Here is an 11305-nt window from a genome sequence, read left to right as displayed (position 1 = left end):
TATTTAATTATAACATTACTTTAAAAGCACAAGAACAGATGTGTCTTAGTGACTGAAAAATCTTTGTGCTTTACAAACAAAAAAAAATTTATATAAACTCATTAGAAAAATATTTGAGAACATAATACATTCAGGAAAATTTGTTTGTTCAGCAAACATGTGTTTAATGTTTACTCCATGCCAGGCACTTTGCTAAAATACAGAGAGATAAAGACACCAACCACAAACCCTTCCCATAAAGAGCCTGAAGTTTACTGGGTTAGACATTCAAGTTGCACATAATCCAGTATGATAAGTGCTAAGCATGCGTAAGCACAAAAGTTAAGAAATAGCTTGAGGCATGCTATTTTGCACCACCTCTTTCCAGGGAGTTTTACATTTCACATGCTTTACACATGTGAATAGTGTTTCAATACAATTATCTGCACATGTCTGCAGACACAGCTCAACCTCCACTGTATGTACATTTGCCCACATTGACCCTCATTCTTCGCTTCTGCCTAGCACATCTCACATAAGATCCATAGACTGCTGGCTACTCTCCACGTTGCCTTCAAAACAGATCTAGAATTAAGACACTACCAAACATCAAAGTGTCCAGCTTCTCTGGACATCTCTTGCCTGGACTGTTGCAACAGCCTACTAACTTCTGCAATGATTGCTCTTCCATCTATTCTCAAGGCAGTAATCAGAATATCTTTTGAAAAGGCCCATTCCAGCACATTGCTTCCCTGCTCAAAATCCTTCAATGTCTTCCCACCTCACTCTGGGTAAAAGCCAAAGTCTGTACAAAAAACAGAAGGCTCTATGGGACCTGTTTTACCTACCTTGCCTCCTGCTTTGCTCATAAGAAGCACACTCCTGCCTGGGTCTGTATACCTGCTGTTGCTTCCCAAGAAGCATAGAATGCTCTGCTCCCAGACATATATGATTGCTCCCTCTCTTCCTTCCCTCAGGGTTTTATTCAAATGTCACCATGGCAAAGGGTTTCTCTAGCCAACGTATCTAAAATTTTAAGACTAGGTCTCTCTCTCTCTCTCTCTCTCTCTCTCTCTCTCTCAAGAATTCCTAGCTTCTTTTCCTGCTTTTACCTTTAGTTATTGATTACTATCTAATCTATTTTTGAAGATTTATTTATTTATTTGAAAGGCAAAATTAGAGAGAGAGAGTGAGGGTCAGAGAGAGACAGAGAGAGAAGAGAGAGAGAGAGTCTTCCATCTGCTAGTTCACTACCCAAATGGCCACAATGGCTGGGCCAGGCCAAAGCCAGGAGCCAGGAGCTTCTTCCAGATCTCCCATGTGGGTGCATCTTCTGCTGCTTTCCCAGGAGCATCAGCAGGGAGCTAGATCAGAAGTGGAGCAGCCAGGACTCCAACTGGCACCCATATGGATGCTGGCACTGCAGGTGGCAGCTTCATCAGCTGCACCACAGCGCCAGCCCCTACCTAATCTATTTATATTTCACTTGCTGGTTACCAATAAGCTCCCAGAGGGCAAGGATCAAATCTGGGTTTTGTTCACTGATTTCCACGCCCCAAGTGCCTAAAATGGTACTTACATAAATATGTCACTTAATAAATATTTGTAGAGGGGCAGCATTTGGCTCAGAAATTAAGATATCACTTAGGATGTCCATATTGGAATGCCTGGTTCAAGTCTTGACTTCTCTACTTCTAATCTAGCTTCCTGCTAATGTACATCTTAGGAGTCAGCAGGCGATGGCTCAAGTACTTGGTTCCCTGCCACCTATGTGGGAGGCCTAGATGGAGTTCTGAGCTCTTGGCTTCTGCCCTAGACATGGCTGTTGTGGGCATCTGGGGGAAGAAATCAGTGGACGGAAAGTCTCTCTCTGTTTTTCTCCTGTGCTTTAACTTTGAAATAAATTTAAAACAATATATTTGTGGAATGAGCAAGTGGATGACTACATGAATATTTCATGTAAGGATTTATTTATTTGGGGCAAATGTCGTAGTGTAGCAGGTAAGCTGCTGTTTGGGACACTTGCATCCCGTACCAGAGTGCTGGTTCAAGCTCTCAGCCAGCTTCCTGCTAATGTATCTGGGAAGGCAGCTGATGATGGCCCAGGTACTTAAATCTCCACCACCATGTGACATGGACTGATGGAAGATCTCTCTCTCTCTCTCTCTCTCTCTGATTCCTTCTCTGTCATTGTCTTTCAAATAAGTAAATAAATCTTTTAAAAAGAGTTAATTCATGACAGCTCAATAGGCTAATCCTCCACATGCAGCGCCAGCACACCGGGTTCTAGTCCTGGTCGGGGCGCTGGATTCTGTCCGGTTGCCTCTCTTTCAGGCCAGCTCTCTGCTGTGGTCCGGGAGTGCAGTGGAGGATGGCCCAGGTCCTTGGGCCCTGCACCTGCATGGGAGACCAGGAAAAGCACCTGGCTCCTGGCTTCAGATCAGCGCGATGCGCCGGCCACAGCATGCCAACCGCAGTGGCCATTGGAGGGTGAACCAACGGCAAAAGGAAGACCTTTCTCTCTGTCTCTCTCACTGTCCACTCTGCCTGTCAAAAAAAAAAAAAAAAGAGTTAATTCATTCCATACACAGATATTTATTGACTATTTACCTATGTACTTTTTTTTAAAGGAGAGGAAATAAAACAAGACAGGGGCCAGCGCTGTGGCACAGTGGGTTAATGCCCTGGCCTGAAGCACCAGCATCCCATATGGGCGCCGATTCTAGTCCCGGCTGCTCCTCTTCTGATCCAGGTCTCTGTTGTGGCCTGGGATAGCAGTAGAAGATGGCCCAAGTCTTTGGGCCTCTGCACCCACGTGGGAGACCTGGAAGAAGCTCCAGGCTTTGGATCGGCACAGCTCCAGCCTTTGCGGCATCTGGGGAGTGAACCAGCAGATAGAACACCTCTCTCTCTCTGTCTCTACCTCTCTCTCTAACTATGTCTTTCAAATAAATAAAATAAATCTTTAAAAAATAAACAGAAATAGTTCCTGCTCCCGTAAAACTTACAAATGAGAATGAATCTTTGAACAATTTTCTCACTTGGAACATAAAATCACACAATTGAGCATAAAAAAAAACATGGTTCTCAGTCTTTTGCATAAGAGATGACACTGCCTTTACCCCTAGATTCTGGAACCTAACCATCATAGTATTGTCTATCTCCCATCTCCAAAAATCAATGGAATTCTTCATATTAGCAGTAAGCCATTCTCATGTCTCAGTGCCCATCCAATTCTGGAATCCAATTGCTAGAAAATACAGTCAGTGTTCTTGTATCTTTGAGGAAAGAGGCCATGTCCATTCTACAGTGCCTGGCAGAAAGGGAATATTCCATAAATGTTAGTTTGCTGATGACTATCTCAGCAAAAGGAAGCAGTCACAAAACATGGCCTGTGCCAGAGCGGCATCTACAGCAGTGGTCACAACATGCATGGAAAATTTCATTAATCCTGCTGGGAAGAGAGATCAAAGAACTCTTAAGGAATTCTTGCAGAAGTGGAGATATGGCGTGGCACTTAAGGCCTCCATCAAATGATGGCTTTCTAGATAAGGAGAGCTATTCATTCCTGAGGTTTACTTCTCGGCCAGCCCACTAATCTAGCAGGGAAAGAGCATTTAAATGGATTATCTCTGGTTTTATGAAAGAAAAAATGGGATCATCTTTCCAGGGAGAAACAGATGTAAATGACAGTCATGGTGATCTCTCTGAAGGGTGTTTTACTGGTGCTGTCTTTCAGAGGGAGAGAGGGCTTCCATAGCCAAGGCCAACGGCATTCTGGATTTCTTCTGTGTGCTTTTTCAGTTGTACCATAGCAGCTTGTTTCCTTAATAGGGAAAATCTGCCAGCCAAGTTCACAGCTAAACCACAGCTACAGTAATGTCTCCATTACTTTGACCTAGAAACTGTAATTCAAAGCTACTGTTCTTACAATTCCAAGGTATCTTTCCCTGAATCATAGGAGAAAGCAAATGACTTGGAGCTCAAATGGCAAATGCTGATGCCGATGGCTACTGGCTTTAGATAGTCTCCTGAGGATGCTTTAATTCCAAGATATCTTGATATTAATTCCTTTCTGTTCTAAAGAAAATGTAAAACAATTTCCTTTAAAAATTAATCGGCCGGTGCCGCGGCTCACTAGGCTAATCCTCCGCCTTGCGGCGCCGGCACACCGGGTTCTAGTCCCGGTCGGGCGCTGGATTCTGTCCTGGTTGCCCCTCTTCCAGGCCAGCTCTCTGCTGTGGCCCGGGAGTGCAGTGGAGGATGGTCCAGGTGCTTGGGCCCTGCACCCCATGGGAGACCAGGAAAAGCACCTGGCTCCTGCCATCAGATCAGCGCAGTGCGCCGGCCACAGTGCGCTGGCTGTGGCGGCCATTGGAGGGTGAACCAACGGCAAAGGAAGACCTTTCTCTCTGTCTCTCTCTCTCTCTCTCTGTCTACTCTGTCTGTCAAATAAATAAATAAAAATTAAACTATCAAGAATAAATTCTGAACTCAATGCAGCCTTGTCAAATGTTTACAAATAATTAGATTCTATTTTCTAAAACTTGGGAGACAAAGAATTACTTCTAAGGCATTTTAATTTCTTTTTTTTCTTTTTTTTTTTTTTTTTTTTTTTTTTTTTTTGACAGGCAGAGTGGACAGTGAGAGAGAGAGACAGAGAGAGAAAGGTCTTCCTTTGCCGCTGGTTCACCCTCCAATGGCCGCCGCTGCAGCCGGCGCACCGCGCTGATCCTGGCAGGAGCCAGGAGCCAGGTGCTTTTCCTGGTCTCCCATGGGGTGCAGGGCCCAAGCACCTGGGCCATCCTCCACTGCACTCCCTGGCCATAGCAGAGAGCTGGCCTGGAAGAGGGGCAACCGGGACAGAATCCGGCGCCCCAACCGGGACTAGAACCCGGTGTGCCGGCGCCGCAAGGTGGAGGATTAGCCTATTGAGCCACGGCGCCGGCCGCATTTTAATTTCTAACAAAGATATATATATCTTAATTACCAGATAACAATCCAAGTATTCACCAATAAAGAACTAATTAAATAAATCATGGTACAATCTTTACAATGTATATTGTATAAAAGAAAGAACAAGAAAAATGAGGAAATTGTATATATATAGATGTGGCAAACATTTTCAGGATTCATTAAGTGAACAAAACCAGCATAGAGCAGTGTATGTAATATATATGCTACTTTCTGAGGAAGGTTTATTTTTATTTATTTGAAAGGCGGTAACAGAGAAAGAGTGACAGAGAAAGAGATCTTCCATCTATCAGTTCACTTTGTGAATGGTTACAACATTCAAGGCTGGGCCAGGCTGAAGCCAGGAGGCAGGAACTCCATCCAAGAATTTCTGGGCCATTTTCCACTACTTTCTCAGGTGCATTAGCACAGAGCTGGATTGGAAGTAGAGCAGCTAGCCCATGTATGCTTCCTTTTATATTGGACATAGAAGAATACAAATGTTATGGGTCAATGTTGTAGCACAGTGGATTAATCTACCGCTTGGGATGTTGGCATCCCATAACAGAGTCCTGGTTTGAGTCCTTGCTGTTCCACTTCTGGTGTAGGAATGTGTTTCCCAGTTTTTATCCCAAGTCCTTACCCTTCATGAGATAAGAATTTAAATCAGGCATAAGCAAGGTACATAAATGACAGATTTAAAGTTGGAGAGTGAGCATACATTCAGGCGTGAGGGCAGGCAACTCCACAAGGAGAGATACCATGAGAGGGACAGATAGTTGTCCACGAGGAGAAAGTGCAGCAGAAGAGAAGAAAGGGCCACTCCTATACCCAACAGTCCCCTTTATGGGGTAGGGAGTTGTGACCTAATGGAAAATACCGATGGGTGGAGTTTGGGTGGCATTTAGTATATGTGAGGTTTTCTGGGAGCTTCATGGTATCTGCACAGAGTTTAGCTTATACAGGTCCACTATGGCATCTCCTTCCTGGTATATGAGCTACAGGTGCATCATGGGAAAGTGGGTGTACTGGATTGGCATGTAATGAGAAGCAGTGAAGGTACAGAGCTGAAATTGTGGGAAAATCTTCCAGCTCTCTAACTCCTTGCCTATTCCCCCTATCACTTTCAATCCAGTTTCCTGCTAATGTGCCTTGGGAGGGCAGTAGAGGTTGGCACAAGTGCTTAGGTTCCTGCATCCCATGTGGTAGACCAAGATGGAGTACCCAGTTCTTGGTTTCAGTCTGGCCTAGACCTAGCTGTTGCAGATAGCTGGGGAGTGAGCAACCAAATGGAAGGTCTCTCACTCTGCCTGTCTCTCTCTCTCTGCTATTCTGCATTTCAAATAAATGAATACATATTTTTAATATTTTAAGAAAGAATACAAATTTTATTAGATTGAGCTTATAAAACGAAATAATGGAAAGATAAATAAAAAATATGGGGGTTGGTACAAGGTAAACAGGGATAGAGAGGAATAGGAGCATGATTTCTCTTTATACAATTCTTAAGGAGTTTTGATTTTTGAATCACATAAATGAATTAATAACTTTATAACAAATTTTAATATTTTTTATTATTTGAGAGTGTTACAGACAGAGAAAGGGAGACATAGACAGGTTTTCTATCCACTGATTCACTCACCCAAATGGCCGCAACAGCCAGAGTTGGACTGATCTGAAGCCAGGAGCCAGGAGCTTCTTCCGGGTCTCCCAGTTGGCACATCTTTCACTGCTTTCCCAGGCCATGGCAGAGAGCTAGATTGGAAGAGGAGCAGCCAGGACTAGAAACAGTGCCCATATGGGATGCTGGCACCACAGGCAGAGGCTTACCCCACTGTACCATGGCACCAGCCCCAATAAGAATAAACCTTTTAAAGATTTATTTATTGGGGCTGGTGCTGTGGTATAGCAGGCTAAGCCTCAGTCTGCGGAGCCAGGATCCCATACGGACGCCTGTTTGAGTGCTGGCTGCTGCACTTCCATTAGGGCTCCCTGCTAATGGCCTGGGAAAGCAGTGGAAGATAGTCCAAATGCTTGGGCCCCTGCACCCAAGTGGGAGACTCAGAAGAAGTTCCTGGCTCCTGGCTCCTGGCTTTGGCCTGGGCCCGGGTCCAGCAAAGCAGCCTATGCTTATGGACGAGAGACTGGCTCTGGGGAGGGTACATGACCTGAAACAGCCACAGTCCTTTCTTGGAACAAGACAACTTTGCTTTTTTAAAAAAAATATATTTATTTATTTATTTGAGAGGTAGACTTACAGAGAGAAGGAGCGACAAAGAGAAAGGTCTTCTACCTGCTGGTTCACTACCCAGATGGCTGCAACGGCCAGAGCTGGGCCAATTTAGGAGCTTCTTCCAGGTCTCCCACATGGGTGCAGGGACCCAACCACTTGGGCCATCTTCCACTGATTTCCCAGGCCATTGGCAGGGAGCTAGATAGGAAGTGGAGCATCCAGGACTAGAACTGGTGCTCACATGGGATACCAGCACCACAGGCGGAGGTTTAACTTACTATACCACAGCGCTGGCCCAATAAAAAATTTTTTTTAAATCTTAATTTCCTTTGTAAGCAAGATGTCCAGATTCACAGATGTATAGGTCTAGGAAATATTCAAGTTGAGATAGATAAAACTGAAAAGTAACACTAATTCTAAGTCATTTAGTGGCATTTCTCTAAGGTAGATTTAATCAAGGTCTTTTGTTCACCTGTTTTCCTTTCTCATCTAAGAAACTGGTGGATCCTTCAAGGACAGAAATTTAGAGACAAAGTTTGAAACTGTTAATTAGGCTATCATTGGAATCATTAGCGTTTACACAACCAGACCACACAAGATTCAAGATATTTTAAGGCAGTATTGCTGGTGTGAGTAAAAGTTATAGCTACCGTGGACTGAGTCCAAAATTACCATGTGAGCCTGGAGTGTCTCCTCAGTCCCCTGTGGAATTCATCAGCCATAAAATCCCAAAAGCCTCAGTTTCTCTGAACATTCCGTTTGCTTTCTTATTCAAATGAAAACCTGCAGTCTTCCCAAACTGCAGTCTTTCCTCTGGAGGATAAGGATGACTCCAACAAGTCCCCCGATACCTGCTACAAAACTTCTCTCCCAGCCCTGACTTCTTCCCAAGCTCCATCTGATTAGGTCTAACTCCTTAGTCTACATCTCTACTTACATATTGAAATTTCAAACTTCACTATCAAAATACAGAATTCTTGAGTCATAGGATAACCAAACCTGCCCAACATCTAGGGCCTTTCACTGTAAATGACGCTATCACCAATTTAGCACCTTGAGTCAAAAACCTGACGAGATCTCAATTTTCTCTTCTTTCCAACACTCACATCATATCCATTAGCAAGTCCTATAGAACCAGGATCACAATTGACCAACAGTACCACATTCATAGACAGGCAATTGGTGCAACTGTTAAGATGCCACTGGGGAATCCAGGCACTTGCATCCCGAGTGCCTGGATTCAAGTGCCAGTTTTGCTTTCTTTCTTTAATAAAATTTATGTATTTATTTGAAAGGCGGATGGCTACAGGGTGGGGGTAGGAGAGAAAGAGATCTTCCATCTGCTGGTTCACTATCCAAATGGCTGCAACCACCAGGTCTGGACCAGGCTGAAGCCAGGAGCCAGGAGCTTCATCTGGGTCTCCTACATGAGCACAAGGACCCAAGCAATTGGCCATCTTCCACTGCTTTCCCAAGTGCATTAACTAGCAGCTGCATCAGAAATGGACCAGCCAGGACTCGAACCCATGCCTGTAAGAGATGCCATTTTTGAAAGCAGCAGCTTTACCTGCTGTGCCACCATGCTGGCCCCTGATTTCACTTTCACTTTGTTTCCTGCTGTGAACCCTAGGAGATGGCAGATGATGGCCCAAGTATTTGGGTCCCTAATACCCATGTGGGAGACCTGGATTGAGCTTTGTTCTCCTAGCTTTGGCTGGCCCAGCTCAACTGTTTCAGGAATTTTGAGAATGAGCCAGCAGATGGGAGCTCTGTCTGTCTATGTCTCTTTGCCTTTCAAATAAAAATAAATAGAAATGTAGAATAGTACCAGTCTCACTAAAGCCACACTGTCACAGCTGGCAATGTGGCACAATGGGTTAAGCCTCCACCTCTGATGCTGGATCCCATGCTAGAGTGCCAGTTGAAATGCCAACTGCTCTGCTTTTAATCCAGCTCCTTGCTAACATGCTTGGGAAGGCAGTGGAAAATGGCCCAAGTACTTGGACATGTGGAGATCCAGATGGAAATTCCTGGCTCCTGGCTTCAGCCTAGCCTAGCCCCAACCAACCATTGTGGTCATTTGAGGAGTGAACCAGCAGATGGAACATCTTTTTCTCTCTCCCTCTCTCTAATTCTGCCTTTAAACAAATAAATAAAATCCTGTTGTCAAACATCATCTGTCCCTTCCAGACTCTCAAAGATCTTGTTCTGTTCTGATCAATGACCTCTACACTCATGGTGTGGCTAAAGATTGTTGCTGTCAAAGTGTTAGAGGGAATGGAAAGATAAGAGACAATGGTCAGAGAATGGGATTAAGTAGAGTTTGGCAATGACAGTCTTATGACCCTGGAAGTGGGGAAGGAGTAGAGGACAAAATTATTGGATGCTAGTTCAAGGAACTAAACAGCCAGAGGTACTGGAAGGATCATTTAGAGAGAGAGAAAGAGAGAGAGAGAGAGAGAGAGAGAGCAAGCCAGGAGTAAGTAGTGGAGTAACAGCTTAGAGAGACAATGACCCAGGAGCTAAATTCCTTGAGAAATAAGGAGGAGTGACATTAGAGATGGGAGCACTCTGACAGGGGATGCAGGTGTCCCAAATGTCACCTTATGCACTGCACCAGCTGCCTGCCCATGAATGTTATACTATTGATCAACTGTGATTCTGGTTCTGTAGGACTTGCTGATGGACTTGATGTGAGGTTGGAAAAAAGAGAAATACCAAATCACATCAGATTTTTAACTCCAGGCACTGAACTAATGAAGAATTATTAACAGTGAAAAACACAAGACATAGGGCAGACTTGTCAATCGTATGAATCAGGGCCAACGCTGTGGTGTAGTAGGCCGAGCCTCCACCTGTGGTGCCAGTATCCCATCTGAGCACCAGTTTGTGTCCCAGCTGCTCCTCTTCCAATCCATTTCTCTGCTATGGCCTGAGAAAGCAGTGGAAGATGGCCTAGGTGGTTGGGCCTCTGCACCTGCATGGGAGAACCAGAAGCTCTGGGCTCCTGTTCAGACCGGCCCAGCTCCAGCTATTTCAGCCATATAGGGAGGGAACTGGTGGCTGGAAGAAACTCTCTCTGTGTCTCTCTCTCTCTCTCTGTAACTCTATCTCTCAAATAAATAAAATCTTTTTTAAAAATCATATGAATCAAGAATTCTGCATTTTGTTAGTTAAGTTTGAAATTTCAAACTCCCTAACCTGAAAGTCACTACAAGAAGGAGTAGTACCTGATACCCTCTGGTGATCTGAGAGTAAAATCCTCAGGAATGTGAAGAGGAAACCCATCTGGAAACAGTAATAAGGATGGATACTGCCTCATCTCCAGGCTTTACTCCTAAAATACAGTGTACGGGGTGGCATTTGTTGCAGCAGTGAAGACACCCACATCCCACTTTGGAGTGCTTAGGTTTGAGTCCTGGTTCTGCTCCCAATTCCAGCTTCCTGCTAATGCGCACCTTAAGAGGAAACCAGTGATGGCTCAAGGGTACCTGGGACCTGCCACTCACATGAGGGATCCAGGTTGAGTTTCAGGTTCTCAGCTTGAGCCTGACCCAATCCTGGCTGTTATGGGCAGCTGAGCAGTGAATCAGTGAGTGGGAGGTCTCTCTCTGCTTTCTAAATTAATAATAAAAGTAAATTTTCAAAAATGTTTTAAATAATTAAAGACAAAATAATACAGTGTATTCTAAGTCCATCCACTCCTCTCTACTTTTACTGTTGTCATCACAGTCCAGTCCACCTAATTTCATCTCACTTTCTTGCAACTGAGCTTCCTGATTGCCTTGATTGCTGATTTACCAACAATTTATTTTGTCTATCTTTGATGCTGTGATTTCTTTTATATCTGATGAAATTTGTGAAAGAGAAAGAAAGTGCCTGATAAGAAAACTAAACAGAATCCCAGACTGTGGCTATCTTGATGATGCAGTCAGAATAGAATGAGTTTTCTGTATTCTATTCACCTTTCTCTTTCTTAGCTATGATTCTTTTTTCCAATTAGACAATGTTGAAACCTCCTTAGCATTATATCTAGAAGAAAAATTTGACACTTAAAATGTCACTGCAGATTTTGGATGACTGTTCTAATGCTTAAGGCATGGAAATTTTATTAAGCAAATTCATTCTGCCTTTAGAACA

This window comes from Oryctolagus cuniculus, chromosome 18 (assembly GCF_051225735.1).
Source record: "Oryctolagus cuniculus isolate XC-2025 breed Fujian yellow rabbit chromosome 18, ASM5122573v1, whole genome shotgun sequence".
Taxonomy (NCBI): Eukaryota; Metazoa; Chordata; class Mammalia; order Lagomorpha; family Leporidae; genus Oryctolagus; species Oryctolagus cuniculus.
This window is presented reverse-complemented; position numbering follows the sequence as displayed.